We start from the raw sequence: 23,194 nt of genomic DNA, 5'->3' as shown, positions 1-23,194 counted from the left end.
TAACTACCTCTTGATATTTTCTGTGTTTTTAAATTTTAACCATTGTATTGTGTATGTAATGATTCTCAATTTGGTATTAATATACATATTTCCTAGTGAGTAATGATGTTAGACATATAGGTTTATTGTCATTTCTTTGTTCTGCTACTTTTGGTTGGGTTATTTACCTTTTCCTATTAATATGTTGGGATTCTTTATATTTGGGGATATGAGTATTATTATATATTATATATACTTTTAATTAAAAAAAAAATTTAAGGAGCTGGATCTGTTTCCAATTATTTGTGCTTCTTTTGCTCCTAATGCTCAGTTTTCAAATGGTGGCAATAATGTCCAATTTAATGCCTTACAAATTAAATTTTTAAAAGAAATGAAAGCTGCCATTTCTAACTATGGATCTCAATCTCCTTTTATCCTTAGTCTTCTTGATGTTTTTTCATCAGAAAATTTGATAATTCCTATAGACTGGAAGACTTTGAGGGAAGGCTTTTCTTGATCGTTCTCAGTGGTTACAATTGCACAGCTGGTAAATGAACAAGGCACATGTACAGGCTAGGAAAAATGTTATGTGTGATCCCCCTGGACCCACTGAGGAATAACTCACAGGCACGGGCCAGTATGCTACTCTTAATGCTCAGGCTGGTCTAGATGATGTTGCCTTTACTCAAATCAAGACTTTGTTTTTAAGGGCCTGAAATAAGGTAGAGATAACAGGAAAATCTTCCCTTTCCTCTGTGAAGATTTTACAGGGCACAAATGAACCATATCCAGATTTCATAGCCCGTCTTCAGGATGCTGTCTTCAAAATTGTGGGTGCAGGCCTTGCTTCAAAAATTTTGTTACAAACATTGTCTTTTAAAAATGCTTATGCTGACTATTAAAAATTGTTAAAATCGTTAAAGGCCAATGGGGCCAATTTAGATAAATATATTAAAACTTGTGTTAGTGTTGGAGGGGCTATTTATAATGCTCAATTATTTGCTGGAGCTTTGTCTAAAGCCTTAAAAGGAAATAACAAACAAGGTGTTTGTTTGCAGTGTGGTAAACCTAGACATTTCAAAAAAAAAAGAATGTCATAAAAATTGGAACACTTTTATCCCTCAAGGCAGAAAGCTGCCTTCAGAGGTGTACAAATATTGTGGTAAAGGTCGACATTGGACAAATAAATGTCGTTCCAAAACTGATAAAAGTGGAAATTTACTGTCTCCTCTCCTGGGAAACGGGAGCTGGGGCCCACAGGCTTGGGGCCCCAACAATTACAATACAAGTCTACTACAATACCCAGTGAGCAATGACCTACAACATCAACGAATAAATTCAAGTCCTCCTTAAAGATCCCACACCTTACCCCAGTTTCTCAGCTTTATGCGGCAACTAAATAGAGCGCCGCTGCTGACTTAGTTATTACTCAACCTTATACCTTGTCTCCTAATAGAGGAGTATATAAATTAGCTATTAGAGTGTGTGACCCTTTGCCAAAAGGACATGTAGGACTTTTGTTAGGTCAAAACAACAGTGCTACATGGAAGTTAATGATGATTCCAGAAATCATTGATCTTGATGTTACTAATAAAATTCTTATTATGGTACAAGTTTCACAATTTATACGCCTAGAGGCAGGGGAACGTATTCTCAATAGGGAGGGTTTGGTAGCACAGAAAAAAACTGTTTTTTGGGAAACTTTAGTTTCTAATCAAAAGCCCTTATGTTCATTGCATATTAATGGAATAGTTTTTAAAGGGTTAATTGATATTGGGGTGAATATGTCCATTATTTGTTTAAATTAGTGGCCTATACAATGGGAAAAAAGACAAGTTTCAGTCATACTCACTGACTTGGGTGCTGCTTCTGTGGTTTATCAAGACGTAGAACCTTTAACCTGTGTCGGTCCTAAAGGTCAACAAGGTCAAGTTTTTTTTTATATATTATTCCTATCAATATTAATCTTTGGGGACAAAATCTTTCATAACAATTTGGTGCTTTTTTAAACATTCTTCATATTTCCTCAGCTGCCAAAAATATGATGTTCAAAATGGGCTACAATCCTTTAAACTCATAGCCACTGTTCACCAGCCTCAAGTTTTATAATTAAAGTGTAAAATGACCACTCCTCTTTAGGTGAAACAGTGGCCATTATCTAAAGAAATACTTAGGACTTTAAAAGAGTAAGTCAAAAAACAAATGGCCGAGAGGAATCTAAAGCCACGTACTTCTGCATGGAATTCCCGTCTTTGTCTTGTCTTAAAACTATAAACGTTTACATTCAACCTAGGGAAAGTTTACAGCCTGGTCTTCCTAATCCTGCCCTTATCCCACAAAGTTAAAAATTAATGGTCATAGATCTCAAAAATTGTTTTTTCTCTATTCCATTACAACCTCAAGATTGTAAAAAGTTTGCCTTTATTATTCCTAAATATAATAATGGACAACCTATTCAAAAATATCAGCAAAAGCTTCTTCCCCAGGGTATACTTAATAGCCCTACTATATGTCAAAAATTTGTACATAGGACTTTAAATCCTGTAAATAATCAGTTTCCAACTGTGTTAATTTATTATTGTATGGATCTTCTCTGTCCCTGTTTTTAATAATTTTCAGCCACTTTCTCGATATCAATGGAAAGTTTTACCTCAAGGTTTGTTAAATAGCCCTATCTTGTGTCAAGAATTTGTCCATAGGGCCTTGGATCCTGTTTGAAAGCGTCATCCTTCTGTTCTTTTATATCATTATATGGATGACATTCTTCTTGCTGCACCAACCAGAGAAAAGCAGCAAGATGCTTTTGTATCATTACAAACTCAGCTTTCTTTCTACTCAATTAATATTGCCACATAAAAAATTTAACTGGATTTTCCTATTCAATATTTAGGTTATACCTTGGGGGCACAAAATATTCGACCCCCAAAAATTCAAATTCGACATGATCATTTAAAAACATTACATGATTTTCAAAAGCTTCTAGGAGACATTAATTGGATGCGTCCTGTTTTAAGAATACCAACATATCAGTTATAACATCTTTTTTCTATTCTAGAAGGAGACAGTCACTTGTACAACTCATGCCATTTAACTCCTTTGGCTTTACAGGAACTCCAGCTTGTTGAAGAGCAACTTCAAAAGGCCCTTCCTTTTGTTTATTTCATACTTTACCTTCTCCCACAGGAATGATTCATCAAACTAATCGACCACTAAAATGGATCTTTTTGTCCAATAAAATATCTAAACGCTTGGCTACTTATATCGATCGTTTAGCTGAACTGATCATCAAAGGATGGCATCACTGTCAACAACTTTGGGGAGGAGATCCTTCCTTAATTATCTCTCAATTCACTCATAGTCAGATCACTTATCTTCTTGCAACTTCTGATTCTTGGCAAGTTGCTTGCGCTTCTTTTGTTGGACAATTTTCTACCCAATATCCTAAGTCTCCGATCTTTTCATTTTTTAGGCAACATTCTGTGTTGCCTTTCTCACCAATTTCTGTATTTCCTGTTCAAGGTCCTACCTTTTTTACTGATGCTAGTAGCAATGATAAGGCTGGATATTGGAGTGTTCATCAATCTCGAGTTACAGTTTATCCTTATCCCTCGGTGCAACAGGGAGAATTATTGGCTGTTCTGATGATCTTACTTGATTTCCCTACTACTGGTTGTAACATTGTTAGTGATTCTCAATACGCTGTTTATGTTACTTCTTATATTTCTCAGGCCACTTTACCTCTTTGTGCTACTTCTTCTCTTCAAAAACTCTTTTCCTTGTTATCTTCTACTTTGAGCCAACGTCGAGCTCCTTTATTCATCACTCATCTTCGTTCTCATTCTCAACTTCCTGGACCATTAGTTCATGGTAATACTCAGATTGATTCGCTTTTAATAGGCCACCTACATGCTGCAGAACAAAAATATACTCTACATCACACTAATAGTTCTGGCCTTCAACGACGGTTTCATTTAACTTATAAACAAGCTTGTTCTCTTATTCGAGCTTGTCCTTCCTGTGCTCCTTTGAGCATTCCATCCTTCCATCCTGGGGTTAATCCATGAGATGTCCCTTCTTTTGGACAATTAAAGTATGTTCAAGGGCAAATTCTAAAACAGGGATGGGGCTATGCTCTTGTCCTTACAGGGAGCGGACCTGAGTGGTTTCCTACAAGACGATTGAAACCCTGTTGAAAAGAAAACTGGATTCAGCATGCATTTCTTCCTTTGTTAGATGTGCCTCGGCGGGGGACTTATTTCTCTTAGTGAGGCTTTGTATGAATATTGGACTTATATTCCCTTTCCGCCCTTGTATCAGGGAGTCGCCTGAGGGGAGGAGGAAATTAAGGTTTTCACCAATGACACTACTTGGATGCCGTCCCCCTATATAGACAAGGACAATATAGAATGGGAAACGGGAATTATAAACAACACATATCAATTTGGAGTGGAAGGACTTCCAATATGTATGGGAAATAGTTCTCATTGTCTCCGAAAATCGCATGAAGCCTGGGCTGTTCGCTATAATCATAGTCATGTGGCTGCTAATACTGTTATTATTGTAACTAGAAGCCTTCAGTATAATCATACTGTATATAGTAATGAAACTATTCCTAGTTCTTTATCTTTTTGTCCTATTCCAGAGGTTTCTCCTAATATTGAGGTGCTGGAGTGGCAACAATGTCGGGGAACTAAACCCCGGATTTTATTAGAATACAATGGAATGTAAATAACTGATTGGAGTGTGCACGGTGATTTTCAAATAAAATTTAGTCACATACCTTTGAAATGACACTGGGTAAATAAAAGTACTGCCGCTAACAGTAATGAAACCTTGGTATGGCGTGAAGGAGGCCTGAAGTACAGAGTCATCTTTGGAAGTGGTTAGCTGCAGGTGATGCCATTAGCACTTTTGTGAGGAATATGTCCCTTAATCTTTCTAACCCAACTAACTCCTTTCATATTCAGTTATATCGAAATACCTCCTGATATATTATTGCTTGTGTCCATAAGCCTTACCTATTATTAGCAGGGAATTTGACATGGGATAATGATACGGGGATTGTTAATTGTACAGACACGTGTACATTTTTGTCTTGCCTCAATCATTCCTGGTGGCACAACTTTACTGGGGATATTTATATCCTCAGGGCTTGTAAGGAAATTTGGCTACCTGTTAACCTTACGCGACCGTGGGGGGCATCACCTCTTGAAACTTATATTTGGACTTCTCTTCAGCGAACCCGCCGTGCCCTTGGACTTATAATTGCCTCGGTGATGAGTCTTGTTGCCATCGCCTCCACTGCGACCAAAGCAGGACTCGCTCTTCATCAAAGCATACAAAATGCTGAATTTATGCAGCAATGGCACGAACAATCTCACCGGCTATGGCTTCAACAACGAAACACTGACTCTCAACTTGCTGAAAGATTGGACAACATGGAGCAAGCATTGACATGGCTTGGAGATCAGCTCACTGTACTCAGTACTCGGATGACATTACAGTGTGATTGGAACTCCACTCAATTTTGTGTAACGCCTGTACCTTTTAACATCTCTCAAAATTGGACTGTAATCCGAAAATTATTAGTAGGCCATAAAAATATTAGTTTGGACATCCAAGAGCTCATTCAGAACATTTCCGAAGCATTTCGACAACAATTACACGTGTTGTCTGGAACCATAACCCCGCAGAGCTGGGTCAGCACCTTGCTGCCTTTAACCCATGGACCCAGATGAAAACATGGATTTCTACAATCTCTGGAAATATATTGCTTTGGGCACTTGGATTGAGTCTACTTCTTTTGGTGATTCGATGCTCCCTCCGTCGCCTCCAAAAACAAAAGAAAACACAGGAACAAATATGGGCTACCTTTTTAGGATTGAGGCAAAACAAAAACAAAAAGGGGGAAATGCAGGGGCCTTAGAAAACAGTATGCTGACAATAGATAGGGCTCAAGGACAGTATCTCCAATTGAACTTTTAATGAACTCCCGTAGGCGCCAAGAAGGCGGGCAGATAAGGAAGAGCATAGAAACAAGGAACTGAGTAGAAGGTTACATGTGGGAAAAGAAAGTTTGTTTTGCATTGCATTCTTTCTGCTGACATGGGGTTTATGGAGTATAAATAAAGTGAGGCGGAGGCTCTGAGTGCGGCCGCCATGTTCCCTGTGTGTCTTTATCTTTTGTGTGTTCTTTCATTCTCCACCACCCCCGGCACGGACCCCAACAGCCACGGTCTCCAGCAATCTCTCCTGCCCTCAGCTAAGCCTGGTCCTGGCAACTCCCCACCCCACCCCACTGTGTCCGATTACAATTCTTGGGCACTAAATCCTCCCTGTCACCTGAACACACTTATCTGTTCTCCAACAAGGAGCACACAGCACCTGGAACTTTGTGGAGCTTCTCCCTGAATTTCATATCACAGTTCTCCACCTTCAGCCTTCCCTCCTCCAGAACCCATGGCTGGTTTTTTAATGCTTACGGGAGTGTCTATTTTATGCAAGTTACTTCCACTGAGCTTAGATTTTGCATATTCAGAAGCAGACATTTTAAAATGAAAATAAATAAAAATAACTTCTAAAAATATATGTGCTAATTGCTTAGCTTGTACAATTGAACTACTGAACTTTCCACTGACATGAACTGTGGAGAAAGAACTATCCTCTCAGCATTGAGCATCAGCTTATCCAAGCTGGCAAGGAACCCACACAGCTGTGCCCACTTTGTTCTGTTATACAAGATCCCCACAACAGGAGTTACCTTTCACATTTCATCCAGTATTTTCATCCTCAACTGGGTTTGGAATCATAGATATCAGTTCATTTGACCTTCTGGCTCAATCTCTTTTCTACCTCTGAAGATCTAAGTTGATATTGAATCAAATATCTTATTAAAATATGCAGACAAAACTATGGGCACAACTGAAATAATTCCTCATTTGCCACGTTGAGTTCACTGGTGCATCTAACATAGACAGTCTACATTAGACAGGATGTCAGGTGTGGTATCTGCAGAACAATTGGATCTTAATCTCCCCTTTGTTAGACTGACTGACTGCATCACATCCAGGTCCCATCACATAGTTACCGGGCTCACCAATACCATGACTGATAGTCACATCTCCCTCCTGTAGTCAACCTGAGAAAAATATATTAAGTGAGATGCAGGAAAATCCCTAGACACAACTTACAAGGACTAAGAGTCCTCATAGCACAAGCTGATAAATGAGGAAGCCTAGGAAAGTACTAGCAAGTGTGGAATCCAATGAGACTGTACAACTAAGAAGTGTGCTTTACCCGCCTCAGAAAATCAGAAAAGATTGCCTCTTCCTTTAGCCTTCCACAGACTTAAAATAATCATCTGTGAAACTGTAATGTCAAGGTTATGTTGTAAAAAGCAGAAATTACTGCCTACCCCACAGAAAGGAGTGTGATACAGAAGACTGGTGCTAATGACACTGAAAGGAGAAGTGAGCTTTGGGCTGAGTCTCCAGGAAGGACCCCCAGCAACCCTGCAGAGCTATCCAGAGGGATGGCCTAGTCCGGAAGGCAGGAATCTGGAGACGACTGCCTTCTCTCCCCACCCAAGCTGGTGGCCAGACACTGCTGGCTGGCTGAGCCTGCCAGCAGGGGGACACCACCTTCTCTGCTCTGACTTCCAGTCCCTACATAAGAGAATCTAATTGGTGAGGCCAATGTACATCTGGAAGCTCAGGCAGAAGAGTATCTGGGAAACGTAGTTTTGGGCTCTGCAGCCGCTACAGTCCAGGAAGATGCAACCGAAGGAGGAAACAGGTGCCCAGCCTTCGTCTACCCCAGATGAGGTAATTAATCTAATGCACCTGATTTAGCACCCAGGCCTCAAAGCTCGGCTTTCCCAGCAGCCTGTACCTGTAGTTCTATTTCAGGAAGACTTCCTCGCCTCTGTCAGCTGAGACACAGAGCTACACCCACAGCTGAAGGTGCAATAAATACAATAGCTGAATACCTACAATGGCTGAAACCACTGTGTGTGTGCTTTCATGCTATTGTGTGCGCAGTTTAAAGTTTCAGAAGCTGAGAAACAGAAAGGTAAAATAGTGTGCCCAAGGTCACAGATCACAAGTAGTTGGAGAAATCTGGCTCCATAATTTCTGATCTTTCTCTCTAAACTATATAAATGAAAACCATATAAAAATTTATAGTCCAGACTCTCTAGCCTGAGAGATGTAGGAAACAGGCCTAGGGCTTTTATCAATGGCCCTGTGCCATCTAATTTCAATGATCTGATATCTCACTAAGCCCATATCTTAATCTCCTGCCTGCGGGGACCTAGATGGAAAGAGGATTCAGGGCTTGCTGCCACTGCCCTCTCTCCTTGTTCCCAGAAAGCATTAGACCGCAGAAGGTGGGATGCTAAAAGAGAGATCGAGGATCCGCATGTTCGCAAGAGGTGTGGGCCTCCCCACGGACAAGGATTAATGCACCATAAATAAAGACTTGGCCCCTCCCACAGGAACTTGAGTTGTGCCTTTTTCTATGCCTGGCCCTTTCAGAAGTCCCGACTCAGAAACAGAGGGTGGAGGAAGACGTGAGCTGCCCACAGTAACAGCAGCAGGAGCTCCTGTTCCCGCAACGGAGCCTCGGACCTCGGCACCCAGAGCTTGACTCCAAGCTACACCAGGCTCGATCCCTACCCACCGCTCAGCAAAAACTCCAGTCCTGCAGACCTCCGTCCAGAAATCCCGCCTATCCGGGATCCCAACTAGATCCTGCCTTTGCCAGACCCCACCCTGACACCAGTGTGTTTCGCTCAGTCTGTGTTCAAACTGTTGCCCTCCCAAACCTGTCACCGCCCCTCAAGGACAGGATGTGGGTACACACGACAGAATTTCTCTCACCTCTCAGTTTTCAGTGTTCAATTCTTGCAGCTTCCATAACTGCGAAGATAGGCGTGCAGACCCTTGAGAGAGCAAAGAAATAAAGTTCCCATAAGAATTTGATCTTAAAGTGTTTCAGTTTTCCTCAAAAAATGTAATGTTAAAATTTCAGAGAAAAACTTTAAGACTTTTCAAAGGCTCATTGGACATCAAATAGTTCTTATATAACTGGCTACAGTATAAATTAATCAAAATTACATACCTTTAATGTCCCTTAAAATGCAGTATTTCATATGTTTAGGGGTCCATTGAACCTTCAGAATAAATCTGGGCAAGGAGAACCAAGAAAGGACAAATTAAGGGGAGATTTGGGGAAGAGTGAAGACGGCAATTTTGGGGAGAGCATAATACGGAGAGAGAACGGAACAACTCAATGGTGAGAAAAGGGAATGGAAGCAGAGAGTAAGGATGGTGGCAGGAGGCAGGCAGAAAGGGATGGACAAAAAAAGACCCTTGCTCACCACCGATCCCCAAAACACACACACTCACACACTCACTCTCACACACTCCCCCACACATTCACACATACACTCACACACTCCACACACACTCCCTACACACACCCTCACACACACACACTCACTCTCACTCACACACAGACTCCCCCCCCCACACATTCATACACTCACTCCACACACTCTCCCACACATACACTCCCCACAAATACTCCCACACTCTCTCACACACACACTCCCACACACTCCCGCCACACAGTCATACACACACACTTCCACACACACACTCCCCAACACACTCCCACAGTCCCACACACTCTCACACACACACGCACACACACAATCCCACACACACTCACACACTCACACACACTCTCACATACACGCACTCCCACACACACACAGTCCCACACACCCCCCTAAACCCCCACACACACACTCCCACACTCCCCCACACACTTCCACACACACACAAACTCCCACACACAGTCCCACATACTCCACACACACTCCCCACACACACTCCCACACACACTCCCATACACATACCCTCACACAAACACACATACTCCCACACACTCCCCCTCACACATACTACTACATGCACTACTCCACTGGCACACACACACATTCCCACACACTCCCACATACACACACTCACGCATACACATTCACGTGCACACTTGCTTACACACACGCACAATCACACACACATACTCGCAAACACACACCTGCTCATGCATGCGCACACACACACGCACAGTCTCACTTTGCCTGTTTCCAAACTTATGCTTTCCAGCCAGTGGGTCCTCACCGTTAAGTTAATGTGGAAAAGCCTATTCTGTCATCCAGAGAACCCACAGCTCGGTGCCTGTTCTGTGGAGACAGCGGCCTCGGCGTCCGCCCTGTGGGGACAGCGGCCTCGGCGCCCGTCCTGTGGAGACCGCGGCCTCGGCGCCCGTCCTGTGGAGACAGCGGCCTCGGCGCCCGCTCTGTGGAGACAGCGGCCTCGGCGCCCGCTCTGTGGAGACAGCGGCCTCGGCGCCCGTCCTGTGGGAGACAGCGGCCTCGGCGCCCGTCCTGTGGAGACAGCGGCCTCGGCGCCTGCTCTGTGGAGACAGCGGCCTCGGCGCCCGCCCTGTGGGGGACAGCGGCCTCGGCGCCCGCCCTGTGGGGGACAGCGGCCTCGGCGCCCGTCCTGTGGAGACAGCGGCCTCGGCGCCCGTCCTGTGGGGGACAGCGGCCTCGGCGCCCGTCCTGTGGGGGACAGCGGCCTCGGCGCCCGTTCTGTGGGGGACAGCGGCCTCGGCGCCCGTCCTGTGGAGACAGCGGCCTCGGCGCCCGTCCTGTGGGGACAGCGGCCTCGGCGCCCGTTCTGTGGAGACAGCGGCCTCGGCGCCCGTCCTGTGGAGACAGCGGCCTCGGAGCCTGCTCTGTGGGGACAGCGGCCTCGGCGCCCGTCCTGTGGAGACAGCGGCCTCGGCGCCTGCTCTGTGGGGGACAGCGGCCTCGGCGCCTGCTCTGTGGGGACAGCGGCCTCGGCGCCTGCTCTGTGGGGACAGCGGCCTCGGCGCCTGCTCTGTGGGGACAGCGGCGTCGGTGCCTGTTCTGTGGAGACAGTGGCCTGTGACTTTCAGCAAGTTGCTGACAATTTCATCACCTGATCTCTATGTAGTCAGGTGGTCGGTTTCCAGGCATGCAAGTTCTGGGAGTCCCTGAACAAAGAGAAGAAGATACTGAGGCAGAAAACGAGAACCAAAGTACAAGAAGTGAAGATTAAAGTTCATCTTGCTCATCCAAAATCCTGGCCTCGTGAGCACTTGAGGTGGAGTCCAAGGAGCTCCCCCACTAGGGTAAGAGGTAACGTTTCCGTTTCCATTAGGAACAGTAATGGAATGTTGGATCTGCCCCGGCAGATCATTCTGCAAATACCCGCTGCTCTCCTCCAAAGGAAGCCTCCCAAAAAAGGGGGAGGCGGGAGGCTGACGAGGTCCTGGGTGTCTTCCTTCCCCCCAAGTCTTCTGAATTGCTGTCACCAGTGCCCAGCGGCCTCTTTTTCTGGCCTTCCCTCCAGGTCCTGACTGTTGCTAGCAATCCCCTGCTATGATAGTGAAATCAGAAAAAACAGTGTCTGAGACGGGGGCGAGTCAATTTAGAGGCTTACTTTGCCAAGACTGAGGATATGCCTGGGGAAAAGAGACACAAGTCACAGTTGGGTCTGTGACCAGCACTCTGTTTTCAAGGAGGATTTTGAGGTCTTCAGTATTTAAAGGGGAAGAGTAGGCAGGCGGCAAAGAAAGGAAAAAGAAGAGAGGGAAGGTGTAGTCACATTTTTTGAGGCTTTGATTAGCAGTCAGTGAACCCACATGTCACACATGAAAAGGAGGAGGCAGAGGAACAATCAGTGACGTACTCACTTCGCGTGAGTAAATCTGCACTTTACCTGAGGTAAAATAAACACGGAGTAGAGGAAGAAGCTAAATATGCAGTTGTCTCAAGTGGGCAAGGGACTGTGCCTCATCTCCTCCTGTCCTGTACCATGAAGATAAATTGTTAGTTTACTTCGCCAAGGTGAGGGAGGCCACCTGGGGAGACACGCGGCCTTCTTTGGCTGTTTAGGAACAAAAGGAGAAGTAGGGTCTTTTTTTGCATGACTCAGTTTTCCAAGTTCAACTTTTCTCTTCGGCATAGTGAGTCTAGGGTTCTGAGATTTTATTTTCTTTCCGCAATAGAGGTCATCATAGGTGACCATCGGTGATGATGAGGATGATACAATGATGGCGATGACAGCCCAAAACTGGAATAACTAGGAGAGAAAAGAGAAAAGGGAACAGAAAAGAGAAGGGAGAAAAGAAGGAGGAATAAGGAGGAGCAGGAAAGAAGACGCTACGTCCCAGTAGCTGTGCTAGCTGCTTTGTTTCTTCTTCTTTCCCAAATATTTATGGCATGCCTGCCTTCCACTCAGCTTCTTAACAGTGGGGTTGAGGCCAACAGGGCGCTCCCCGCCCGGGAGTTTGCAGAGTAGGAAGGATTCCAACACCTCCTGATGCAGCATGGCAGGTGCCATGATAGAAATGCACAAGTTACACAGATACTCCCAGCCAGGGAGGGTGGTCAGGGACCTTGCCACATTTGTGTGCTACAACGATGAGTGGATCAGAGGGTAATGAGGTCATGGAGGCTGGATGACCATGAACAGATGATCATAAGAAACAAGGCGAGAAATGTTGGTGGCCTGGGCAGAAGAAGTGAGGAGACGGCGCTGCCTTGATGGAATTTCATGGCTAAAGTGGTGTGGAGGGCACAGCGGAGAAGGAAGTCAAGGACAAACTCCATGTGTGTGGATTGGCCTTCTGGGTGGATGGTGATTCCATTTACTAACTTTTAGGGCACACAAGAAGTGGTACAGGCTGAGGATGAGTTCAACTTTAGACAGATGAGTTTTAAATACACAGGTGTCAATTAATTGTCAATAACCAATGGATAAGTGAGCATATAAGGCTGCTGTTGTGAATGGAAAGAGATGCAATAGAGGAAACAAGATTTCTGTGCAGCACAGAGGGCTCAGGTACGGTCGGAGATCATAATAGTGGCTCCAGTCTTCACAATGGCCCACACTGTCTCTTCCGATTCTTTTTCACCCAGGTGGTATGTATCATTATCCTCGTTATTAGGAGAAAAGGCTCAGAAAGCTTAAGTAATGTGCTTCAACTCTCACAGCTTGTCTAGACCAAGAATTAAGCCTAAAGCCGAGGTTCCAGCCACCACACCGTGCTGTCTTCAGTCAAGAGTTAACTCATCTGTCCCCAGAGCAATTGTCCTGAAGATGCGAAGATAATGATGATGAAATGTGTACCTCTCCCTTCAAGAAAATCAGAGTCTAGTGGAAAGGGAGCGACATATAAGTAGCCACTAAATTGTGATGTGCTAAAAATAAAATAGTGTCACTATAAATATGATACAAAATCCTCAACACTACAGAAAAGTGGAGTCAAGGGAACAGAGAGAAAACTGAGCTGGGATGGATTATTTGAATTGAACTTAAAGAATGAATGGGCCTCACATATAACCTGGATGACACTTTTTTTTCATATTTACAAATGAGGAGAAAAGACTAAACCAAAAACCCCTGCCAACCAAGACATGCCTTTCCGTAGAGTCCCCGACTGCTGGCTTCAAGCGCAGCCCCACTGGGAGCTCGTTCCGGGACTTAACCCCACGGTCACTGCTGCTTCGCTCCTTTCGGGTGACACCACGTGGATGGTCACAAGCCAGCTGACTCGGTGACGTCACACCGTCTGAGGCTTCCTGTGCACAACCCCCCCGGGTGAAGGTGCCTTCTCCAAACCTAGTGAGACCATTTGTACATCGAAGGGATGCTTCCCATGAACATTGAACATCATCCTGTTAGAGTGACCATCTCTTGCTTCAAACTGAGGTTCCCCCATATTCCACATAGGTCTGTTCATTACTTGTTAATGGTTGTCATTTATTATCCCTTTGTTTATTACTGAAATTATGATTCATTAAGTAATAAAAATCTGCTTGGAACATGCTGACGGAATAAGCACTGCATTGTTTCTAAGGGTCTTTGCTGATTTTATTGTGCTCTTTTAGGAAACATTTTTTTCTCTTCTATTGAAAAAGAACCATCTCTATGAAACTACGTGGACCAATAAATTATTCATGTATAGCCATCATTTTAGGTTAAAAATTAGCTGATTTAGAAGCATTTGTATTGTCAAATTTTATTGCTTTCCAGTTCTGGTCATAGTTTCCGTCACCCCCTGCAACTCACACTGTGCGTCACAGCCAAGGCCGTGGCCTGGAGCGCTCCCTTTGCGCCAATCTCCTCCTCACGCGGCTCCCTGTTGCTGTCACGTCTCATCCACACTCCTCCTTGATTACCTTGATAGTAACACCCATCAGCTGCCTCAGACTCACTTCTGCTACTCTCCACATGAACTCCCTGCTCCAGTCAGCAGGATTTCTTAGCAAGCCACATCTTCTCTCCACCCGACACCTACAGGCAAGTGCCAGGCTTGTTTCCAGCTCTTGGCCTCTGCTCCTTTACTCAACCAGTATTTATTACCTGCTACTATTGGCCAGGCCTGGTGAAGGATGTTCACATACATAAGACAGGCTCCCTGCTTCTCAATAGTTTATACCTCTAACAGGCAAGACAGGATATCCAGGTAAATAATTTCCAGAGTATGACAGGTGTTCCAACAGGCATAGGCAAGCTCCACTTCAGTGTCCAAGGACAGAACTCTAGCCTGCGTGATACACCATCTTACACCTGCTTAGGACTTCCACGTGGGCTGGCATCATCTCTACGTTACACTGCACACTTCCAGGGCAAGGACTCTGCCTCCAGTTTCTTTGTTTACCTCGCTATACCTAGCACGCTGGGAAATGACTAGGCATGTGTATTTTATCTAAACTTGCAGTATAATACATGCATTTTATAAAGATTTGAGTTCAGTTTTCTCTCTGTCGTCTTTTTCTGGAGACAGGGTCTCGCTCTGTTGCCCAGGATACAGAGCAGTCCTGCAATCACGGCTCGCTGTGGCCTCCTCCTCCTGTGCTCAAGCCATCCTCCTGCCTCAGCTTCCCATGTAGCTGGGACTCCAGGCAAGTGCCACCATGCCTGGAAAATTTGTAAAGTTTTGTCTAGAGATGGTTTCTCACCGTGTTTCCCAGGCTGGTCTCGAATATCTTGCCTCAAGCAATTCTTCCACCTCAGCCTCCCAAAATGTTGGGATTACAGGCGTGAGCCGCCATACCCAGATAGAATAAAATAAATTTTTAATAAAAAATTTCAGTTTTTAATGGGAAAATATGGATTATATGTGTCTAATAAAAATAACCTTCAATTGATATGGTCCTAATTTTTAAAAAATGACTATGTGCTTCATTCATTCATTCATTCGTTCATGCTCTCAACAATTGTATACTGAAGACTCACTATGATGTAAGTGCTGGTATTTTCTCTACGAGGAGAACAAAATGGCCGACTCTTAAGAGCTTCTGTTCTGAGAACTCTCCAAGAGAAACAGAACCTTGACCTCCGAGGGCTTCCTGATGTCCCAGAGCCACTGCATCACTAAGTTGGGGCCACCATGCACAGCAGGTTATTCTAAGTGTTTCCAAACTATGAATATATATTTTGTCCTTTGTATTTTTTCTCCATTTATTTAAAAAAACTTTGGTGTGCTCTGCAACGTGACTGCCCACAGGTCAGCTCCAGCACGGACCACAAGCAGCAGGGTGCACAGAGCACAAACTAAATGGGGCCCACCACACCCCGCTTTGATCACCCTGTATTTTTCATGACTTTTCCCAAAGAGATACAAGCATTAGTGGTTCTGAACTACTTATGCCCATAGCATTTTATTACAGTTTGCCCATATAAAGAGTTTTTGTGGCCCGTATAAGGCAGCAACCTCTTTGATGAGTAACACGGAGCATTTCCATCCACCCAGACCCAGCACTGACCTAGAACACAAAGAGAATTCACCAAAGGCTTTCACCAGGATTCTCTGTTCTTCTGTCTTTCGAGAACTCATTTCTCTTAAAAGAAAGAAAATTATCAGCGGTTTCCACTTAAATCAAATGGCCAGACAGCTCCCAGGAAAAATCTAGAGAGAGGAGGATGATTGGAGAGGCGGGGAGAGAGGACATAAACCTCCTTCCTTCTTATCAAGTCCCAATACTCTGCTGCTCAAGAGAATTTGGAATCTCAGACGTACTTGATACAAAAATGACATAATTCATTTATTGACAGCCGGGTAAAATTGTATCCTAACACAATCACAGAGAGTGCTGTTGTTGCTTGACCAAAACAAAGCAACACAAAAGCATTTGGCCAATGAGGTTCACAAGACGCAAGAGACTGCAAGCCAGTGAGTGACAGGCTTCCGTTCCAGCGTTGCACTGTGACGGCACGGGGTCAGATTTTCAGAGAAGTTTTGACAAAGAATTTCACTGCCCTCACAATACATTTTATGCCTCTCCTAAGAAATGCTTAATGTCTGCAATTATGTGTCAGCCACCCAAAAGCTTCAGAACACTGTGCAACCGCAGCATGCAAAAGCAAACAGGTCAGAAAAGAAAACTGGGACGTCCCTGCCCTCTGCTGGACACACAGGCGAAGGGCGATTCCTGCACTGACTCCTGGCCCTGTGAGGAGTTAGTTCAGCCTGCAGCTGGCAACACTTTCCTCAGTACAAGAGATCTTGAGTGCACAAGGCCTAATCTGGGCCATGGACCCTGCATGACTCTTGTGACTGCTTAGATAAACTACCTGTCACCAAAGGATGAATCAAAGCAAGGAATGATGTTGAAATATTTTAATTGTTCTTTTTAAGTAGTTGCTATATATTTAAGAAAAAGCTTTTGTCAATGTGAAAAATGTCTATTGACATGTATTCATAACAGTAAACAATTACCACTGCGGTATGTGAAAAGAGATGGGGACACCAGCACGAACAGGAAAAGCTGTCCTGTCTCACAGGTCAGTGATGTTACAGTTCATTGAGGACACATGTCTGTCATTTGTAGATTTGTTTTGTTTTTGAAAACAACACCTTCTTTAAATGTTGTCTTGAAGTGCACACTGCCATGGGGTTGACTTAGTTTGAAAATCACTTTGTATTTGGCATCAGGCCTAGACAGTGACAGCAGCCTAGACACACAGAATGAAACCATGTGAAGGCAGTCTAAGTTCAAAAACAAACCAAAAAATTAGTGTGTCCCGTTTCCAGTCGTAATAACTTTACCTTAAAAACAAGCCGCTGACTCTCGGGAAGTCTGCTTCCCTCCAAATCCAGCTCATTTGGAAGGGAAGGAAACAACATTTACTGAGCCCCTCCCCTCTCTGCCCATGCACCAGCCCGTGCAGCCTCCCAACTACACCGTGGGGTGCCCAGGATTACCTATATGTTACAGGTGAGCTCACGCTCAGTACGCACATGCAGAAGAGGCTACTAGCAGTCACACACGGCCCACCTTGTCTCAGGCTTGGAGACATAATCTCACCTGCACATCCCCGACAAGACCCTTCTGAGCTAGGTGGAAAAAGGTAAGTCAAGGAGAGAACACCCAGAGCCTTAGCCCTGAGGCTGCACTGACATATCCACCATCTGGGACAAATCCTAACGTTTCCATGCCTCAGCAGCTACATCTGTACAAGGGGACACCCAGTCTCACACTCGCCTCACTTCATGGTCATTGAGACGACTTGTTTTTACCAGTGGGTTCTTGGTACTGAGAAGTATTTAAATTAGTCTTTTCTAAAGTGGTTGTGTGGGCCGGGTACAGTGGCTCACACCTGTAACCCCAGCACTTTGGGAGGCTGAAGCGGGGAATCACCTGAGGTCAGGAGTTCGAGACCAGCCTAGCCAACAGGGTGAAACCCCATCTCTACTAAAAATGCAAAAATTAGCCAGGTGTGGTGGCTCAGACCTGTAATCCCAGCTACTCAGGGGGCTGAGGCGGGAGAATGACTTAAACCCAGAGGCGGAGGCTGCAGTGAGCTGAGATGGCGCCTCTGCACTCCAGCCTGGGTGACAGAGAGAGACTCCATCTCCAAAAATAATAATAGTAACAATAAAGCGGTTGTGTAGAACAGAGTGAAGAGCTCTGACTCTAGAAGTCCACAAGGCTGGGTAAGATCCAGGCACTGCCACTTGCCAGGTCCACCACCTGTGACACTCCAAGCCCAAGTTCCCTGCCGTCACCCACAAGAGCAACAGGCCTCCTCCCGTGTTGTTCTGCGAATCCCAGTAGCCTGCCCCATGGCCGATGCTCAACAAATGCCCATTCATTTCTCTCTCCCCGGTTCCCTTCAAACGTGGTGAGTTCTTTATGTAACTGGAGAATTTAAATCCATCTGGGGAAAGAAACTAGATGATTCTCAGGGTCCTTCCAGTCCTGTACTTTTAAAACTATTGCTAGGCCAACTTTTTCTAAGTGCTTAGGAAATAGTGGAAAGTAAGAAAAGGCCATTTCTATGATCCTCACATGATTACAGAAGCCAGAAGTAGCTTAAAAGGTACCCAGTTCTGTTCTCCTACTTTACAAATAAATTTTGACCTAATGGACTCACCCAAGAAGAAACCAAGACTAGAATGTAGCCCAGTGGGGTCCAAAAGAAGTAATAATGCTGCTTTAACCCACCCCTCACCAGAAACTTCTAGAGCACACACGGCTGCACACTCTGAGCTATGTGGGGTAGGCAGGGTGAGCCTCACCTCAAATCCCAAAAGGCAGGATGGAAAGCAGGCAGCACGCCTGATTAGAGAGCTCCTACAAACCAGCATCATGACAGGGACTTTTTCTTTAATCTGGGTAGAAATAAGCCTATAGTCTTAAACACATTTTTTTAAATACGCAGGATTTATCTTGTGTTGGGAATGTGAATAGATTAACAAAAGCTGCATTTGAGCACATTAATGTAAAACTAACTAACTAAATAAAATCAGAAGGTCTGAAGGAAAGGGAAATACCTTGGAAGAGCTGGGAATGAGATGTTTAACCACAGATGTGCCCACCCCTTGGCTTCCTGTGCTCTGCACCCCCCACCTTTGAGGGACATTTGAGGCAGTGCTCATCCAGTCATAGCGTAGGCCTTCTGCCTCATTTCATTCCTTTCTGAATTCATTATAGTATTAAACAGCCCTGCCTGCGACCTCCAGTGTGGTGTGACCACAGCTTAGTCCTTGCCCACATCCAGCATCCTCAGCATCCCATCTCCTGGAATATATTACAAAGATACTTCACTCTCAACTTAGTTTGTCTTTCAGAAATGAATACAAACAGCACCTTCTCTGATGTAATTAGACTGGGCTGGAGCTTGGATCTGTCTCCCAGGTTTAACAACAGGTGACCTATCCCGTGTCACTTCTGTGGCTGCTCCCCAGCAGGGACCCCCCACCTACCAGGTCTAATTTCACAGGTTTCCTAATTACTTCTTTGTGGTGTGTTTGTTTCCTTGGGTGATTAGTTTAGCAGAATCCCTGCCTGAAGAATGATTTTGGAAGTGCTGGCACTGATTTATTCACTTGCCAGTGCCTCCACAGCAGCACCAGGCATTTGCATTCAAAAGCAGAAGTTATTACCATTTCGTCTTTGGTGTCATGCATGCACATACATATAATTATCAATGAAGATAAATAGCCTTTTTAAAAATCTGACAATATTTTTGTAGCACTTGTGTTCATGTGCTGTCTGAACAAATATTAATATAATGCATCACTCTTTTTGGAGTATTGACTTGTCAATATAGCACTGCACAAATCCAGAATTTTAAATAGTAACCAAATGTTAAGAAGAAATACTCTACCATAGAGAATCATATATAAATACAAATCTCAGCTTTCCGTTTATCTACCTGATTTAACATATATATTAGGTATATCTTCTCTTAAATTGTAAAACCAGAAGTCATTTCTATGGGAGAAGTTCATAAACACACAGGCAACCTTCCTGCATGACTTATAGCTTAATGGCATATGCATTTGTGTATTTATCTGCATTAGACAAAGATTCATTTTCAAGTCTCCATTAATCCTTAGAAGCAGAAAAATACAGATGTGCCAACCTGAGACTTTTATACAAAGAGACTCACGATGCCCTGTTAGTCTCAAAATCTATTCAAAAGACCACCTTAGAGAGGAGGCCCCTTTAATAAAGTAGTCACTCAGCCCTTTGGATGGGCTCCCAGGGAAGGCCTCTCAAGCATCACATTTCACAGCATAGCAAACTTGCTAAATTGGAATACATCTACAGCTGTATCTTCTCTTGGTAAGATGGAAAGGCTGGGAAATGGACTTTTGACTAGCCTCCAGTAAGAGGAAAGCTAGCTTTTTTCCTTCACTTATTTTTAAACCTATTAAACTTGAATGTGTAGTAGAAATATGGAAATAGTCTGGAAAATAAATTCTAAGAAGCAGAACTAATGAATCATTTTAACATACTTACCTGAAGAGTATGAACGTTCTCACTCTTAAAAATAGATTGGATGGGCCAGGCACAGTGGCTCACATCTATAATCCCAGCACTTTGGGAGGCCAAGGCAGGCAGATCACCTGAGGTCAGGAGTTCGAGACCAGCCTGGCCAATATGGCAAAACCCCATCTCTACTACTAAAAATACAAAAATTAGCTGAGCATGGCGGTGCATGCCTGTAGCCCCAGCTACTAGGCAGGTTGAGGCAGGAGAATCACTTGAACCTGGGAGGCAGAGTGAGCCGAGATCACACCACTGCACTCTAGCCTGGGTGACAAAGCAAGACTCTGTCTCAAAACAAAACAAAACAAAACAAAAACAAAAACAAAACAAAACCAGGATGGATGAGCAAGGCATGCTCTTTAGCACTGGCTACACTCCTACGCAGGGCCGGCAACCCAGAGGCAGCAAGGATGGGGAGCGATGCCTTGGGTCACACAGTGAGGGCCCCATGCTCTACCTCCTGGGGGAGAGAGAGAACCTGAGGATGAGGTAAAGCACGAGCTAGGTATTTCCTTGCAAACTCTAGGTTCTTTGTCTGAAATAGCAGTATACGCCATGTTGACTAATAAATAATATAATTTTACATGATCTTATAATAAATTATAATTGGAGAGGGATTCTTCAAGTTGTAAATAGTGATTTATAATTATCAATCACCACTTATTCTCAACCCCAGTTTTACTTCTCAGGCCCCTCATGAAATTCCTTGGTGTATTACTCATGAAAACCACGTTTTCTTGTGAGAGCAAATTAACTCCTCAAATATCATGTGTCCCCCTGATACATGGTAACTCCCAAATATCATGGGGACACGTGACATTTGGGGAGTTAATTTCCTCTCACAAGAAAACATGGCTTTTCCTGGCTTAAGACCATAAAGACGTATTTCTCACTAATCAGTCGGGTCAGTGGGGCTGGCTCCACCTGGTTATTGAGGACCCCAAGCGGCGGACACTCACCTCTCAGGGAGCGGCCCCAGTGCCCTGGCGGAGAACAGCCAAGTGCAGAACTTCCGGGCGCGGAGGCTCCCGCCTGTGACCCCAGCACTTCCGGAGGCCGAGGCGGGCGAATCGCGAGGTCAGGAGATCGGGACCATCCTGGCGAACACGGTGAAACCCCGTCTCTACTAAAAATACACAAAATTAGCCGGGCGCGGTGGTGACGCCTGTGGTCCCAGCTCCTCGGGAGGCCGAGGCAGGAGAATGGCGGGAACCCGGGGGCGGAGCTTGCAGTGAGCCGAGATGGCGCCACCGCACTCCAGCCTGGGCGGCAGAGCCAGACTCCGTCTCAAAATAAATAAATAAATAAATAAATAAATAAAAGACTGCAGAACTCCCAGCTGCTGCTCTGTGCTGTACCCCGCAGCTTGCACAAATCCCACGCTCCACCTCAGCCCCCACAAACGGCTCCTGTCTGACTAGACACAAGCTGCGCCATGTGGGTGAGCACACGGGTATCAAAGAACACTAAATGTCTCTGAAACATCTGGAATCCTTTTGCAGAAGGTCAGAAATCCTCACGCTGTACTGACTCAAAGTCTGGCTTGGTATATGCTCCGGTTTTAGAGAGAAGAAGTACCCAAAGAACCTTGCTCCTCCTACCTACTTCCTGGCTTTAGAATTGAAAGCCATTCATCCAATGTTCTTGTTTTTTAAAGAAAAATAGAAGGTAAGATTTGCTTTCTCATTAAAGAGACATCGATGAGAATAGAAAGAGTTCTTACTTTAGAATAAACAGAACAATCTGACTCTAACTCTCACCTTTATTGGCCATGATACTGAACCTTTCTGTACTTTGGGATTTCTTAGGTATTAATGGAAAAATCAGCTTGTTATGAAAATTTTCCTAACTAAATTATAATCTCCTTGAAAGCAGAATCCTCAGCCTAATGCAGCTCAAGACCTCCCGAAACACCTAGCATGGCCTCCTCCATGAGCGGAGCTGACTGACAGCTGCATTAGGAGCCCTTTCTCCTGCTGAAAAGGCTTTGTTCTCATCAGGGAGGTATTTGTTCTCATCAGGGAGAAGAGACAGCATCTGTCCGGCACCGACTCATATCAAACCGCAGGTTGCAATCATCGTTTTCGACATTGGAGCTTCAGTATTTCTAATTCTGTCAAGTGGCTTCTGGCTCAAGCAAGCTCTTGCCTAGATTAGGGCACGAGGCTTTCATTAGCATGTTGGTCAGAAAGCTCTTCCACATTAGCGCTCCTAGAGGATCACATTGACTCTGGTGTATTTGATCTTCGGCTTCTTAAAAAGTCCATTCATTGCACTTCACATATTATCTCTAAAAACGTAAACCAAGTCTTATTTTCTTATCTGATCACGCCCAACTCTCTGCACTTGGCTTCGAGACATTATTTAATCCGTTCTTTCCCTATGTCTCTATCTCCATGTGGCCAAAGCTTGCAAAGACCTGTATGAAGGGGTAACACGCTTTGGATTAAGCATGAAGGTTTTGCAACACTGCCCACGTCGCCCTAACACGCATTGGCACTTTTTCCATCGAGAGGTGGGGTCTGTTCCATTGCCACAACCATTCTGCAGACTTGACTCTGGAGAGGACTGTGATGCTTAGACCCACGGATATGGCAGATGTGACCTGAGTGACTCCCGGGCTGGGTCATAGAAGAGGATCTGACTTTTGCTTGTACCCTGGAACATTCGTGCTTGGTGTCATAAGCCACCATACAGGAAAGACAATTGCTCCAAAGGCACCAAGCTGTGAGGAAACCAAGCCACACGGAAAGGGCACGTGTAGGCCCTCCTGGCAGCAGGCCTAGTCTTTGCATCATTCCAGCCCAGACCTGGAAGTGAGTGCGACCA

The 23,194-nt window shown here is 44.7% G+C and overlaps 1 long non-coding RNA gene across 3 annotated transcripts in view; it reads right to left on the bottom strand.

Moving 5' to 3' along the window:
* LOC139362256 (uncharacterized) overlaps window positions 1-10,345 on the bottom strand; it is a 31,373-nt gene extending 21,028 nt beyond the window's left edge. The window contains exons 1-3 of one of the 3 annotated variants that reach the window (XR_011620695.1): window positions 10,167-10,345; window positions 9,100-9,164; window positions 8,859-8,920 (exon numbers count right to left, since the gene is read on the bottom strand). This is a non-coding gene — a long non-coding RNA (uncharacterized lncRNA). The remainder of the gene's footprint in view (window positions 1-8,858; window positions 8,921-9,099; window positions 9,165-10,166) is intronic. The other 2 variants (XR_011620694.1, XR_011620696.1) reach the window with 2 other exon arrangements.
* Between the last annotated feature and the right edge of the window lie 12,849 nt (window positions 10,346-23,194).

Source organism: Macaca nemestrina, chromosome 3 (genome assembly GCF_043159975.1).
Source record: "Macaca nemestrina isolate mMacNem1 chromosome 3, mMacNem.hap1, whole genome shotgun sequence".
NCBI classification, from domain to species: Eukaryota; Metazoa; Chordata; class Mammalia; order Primates; family Cercopithecidae; genus Macaca; species Macaca nemestrina.
This window is presented reverse-complemented; position numbering and strand designations above follow the sequence as displayed.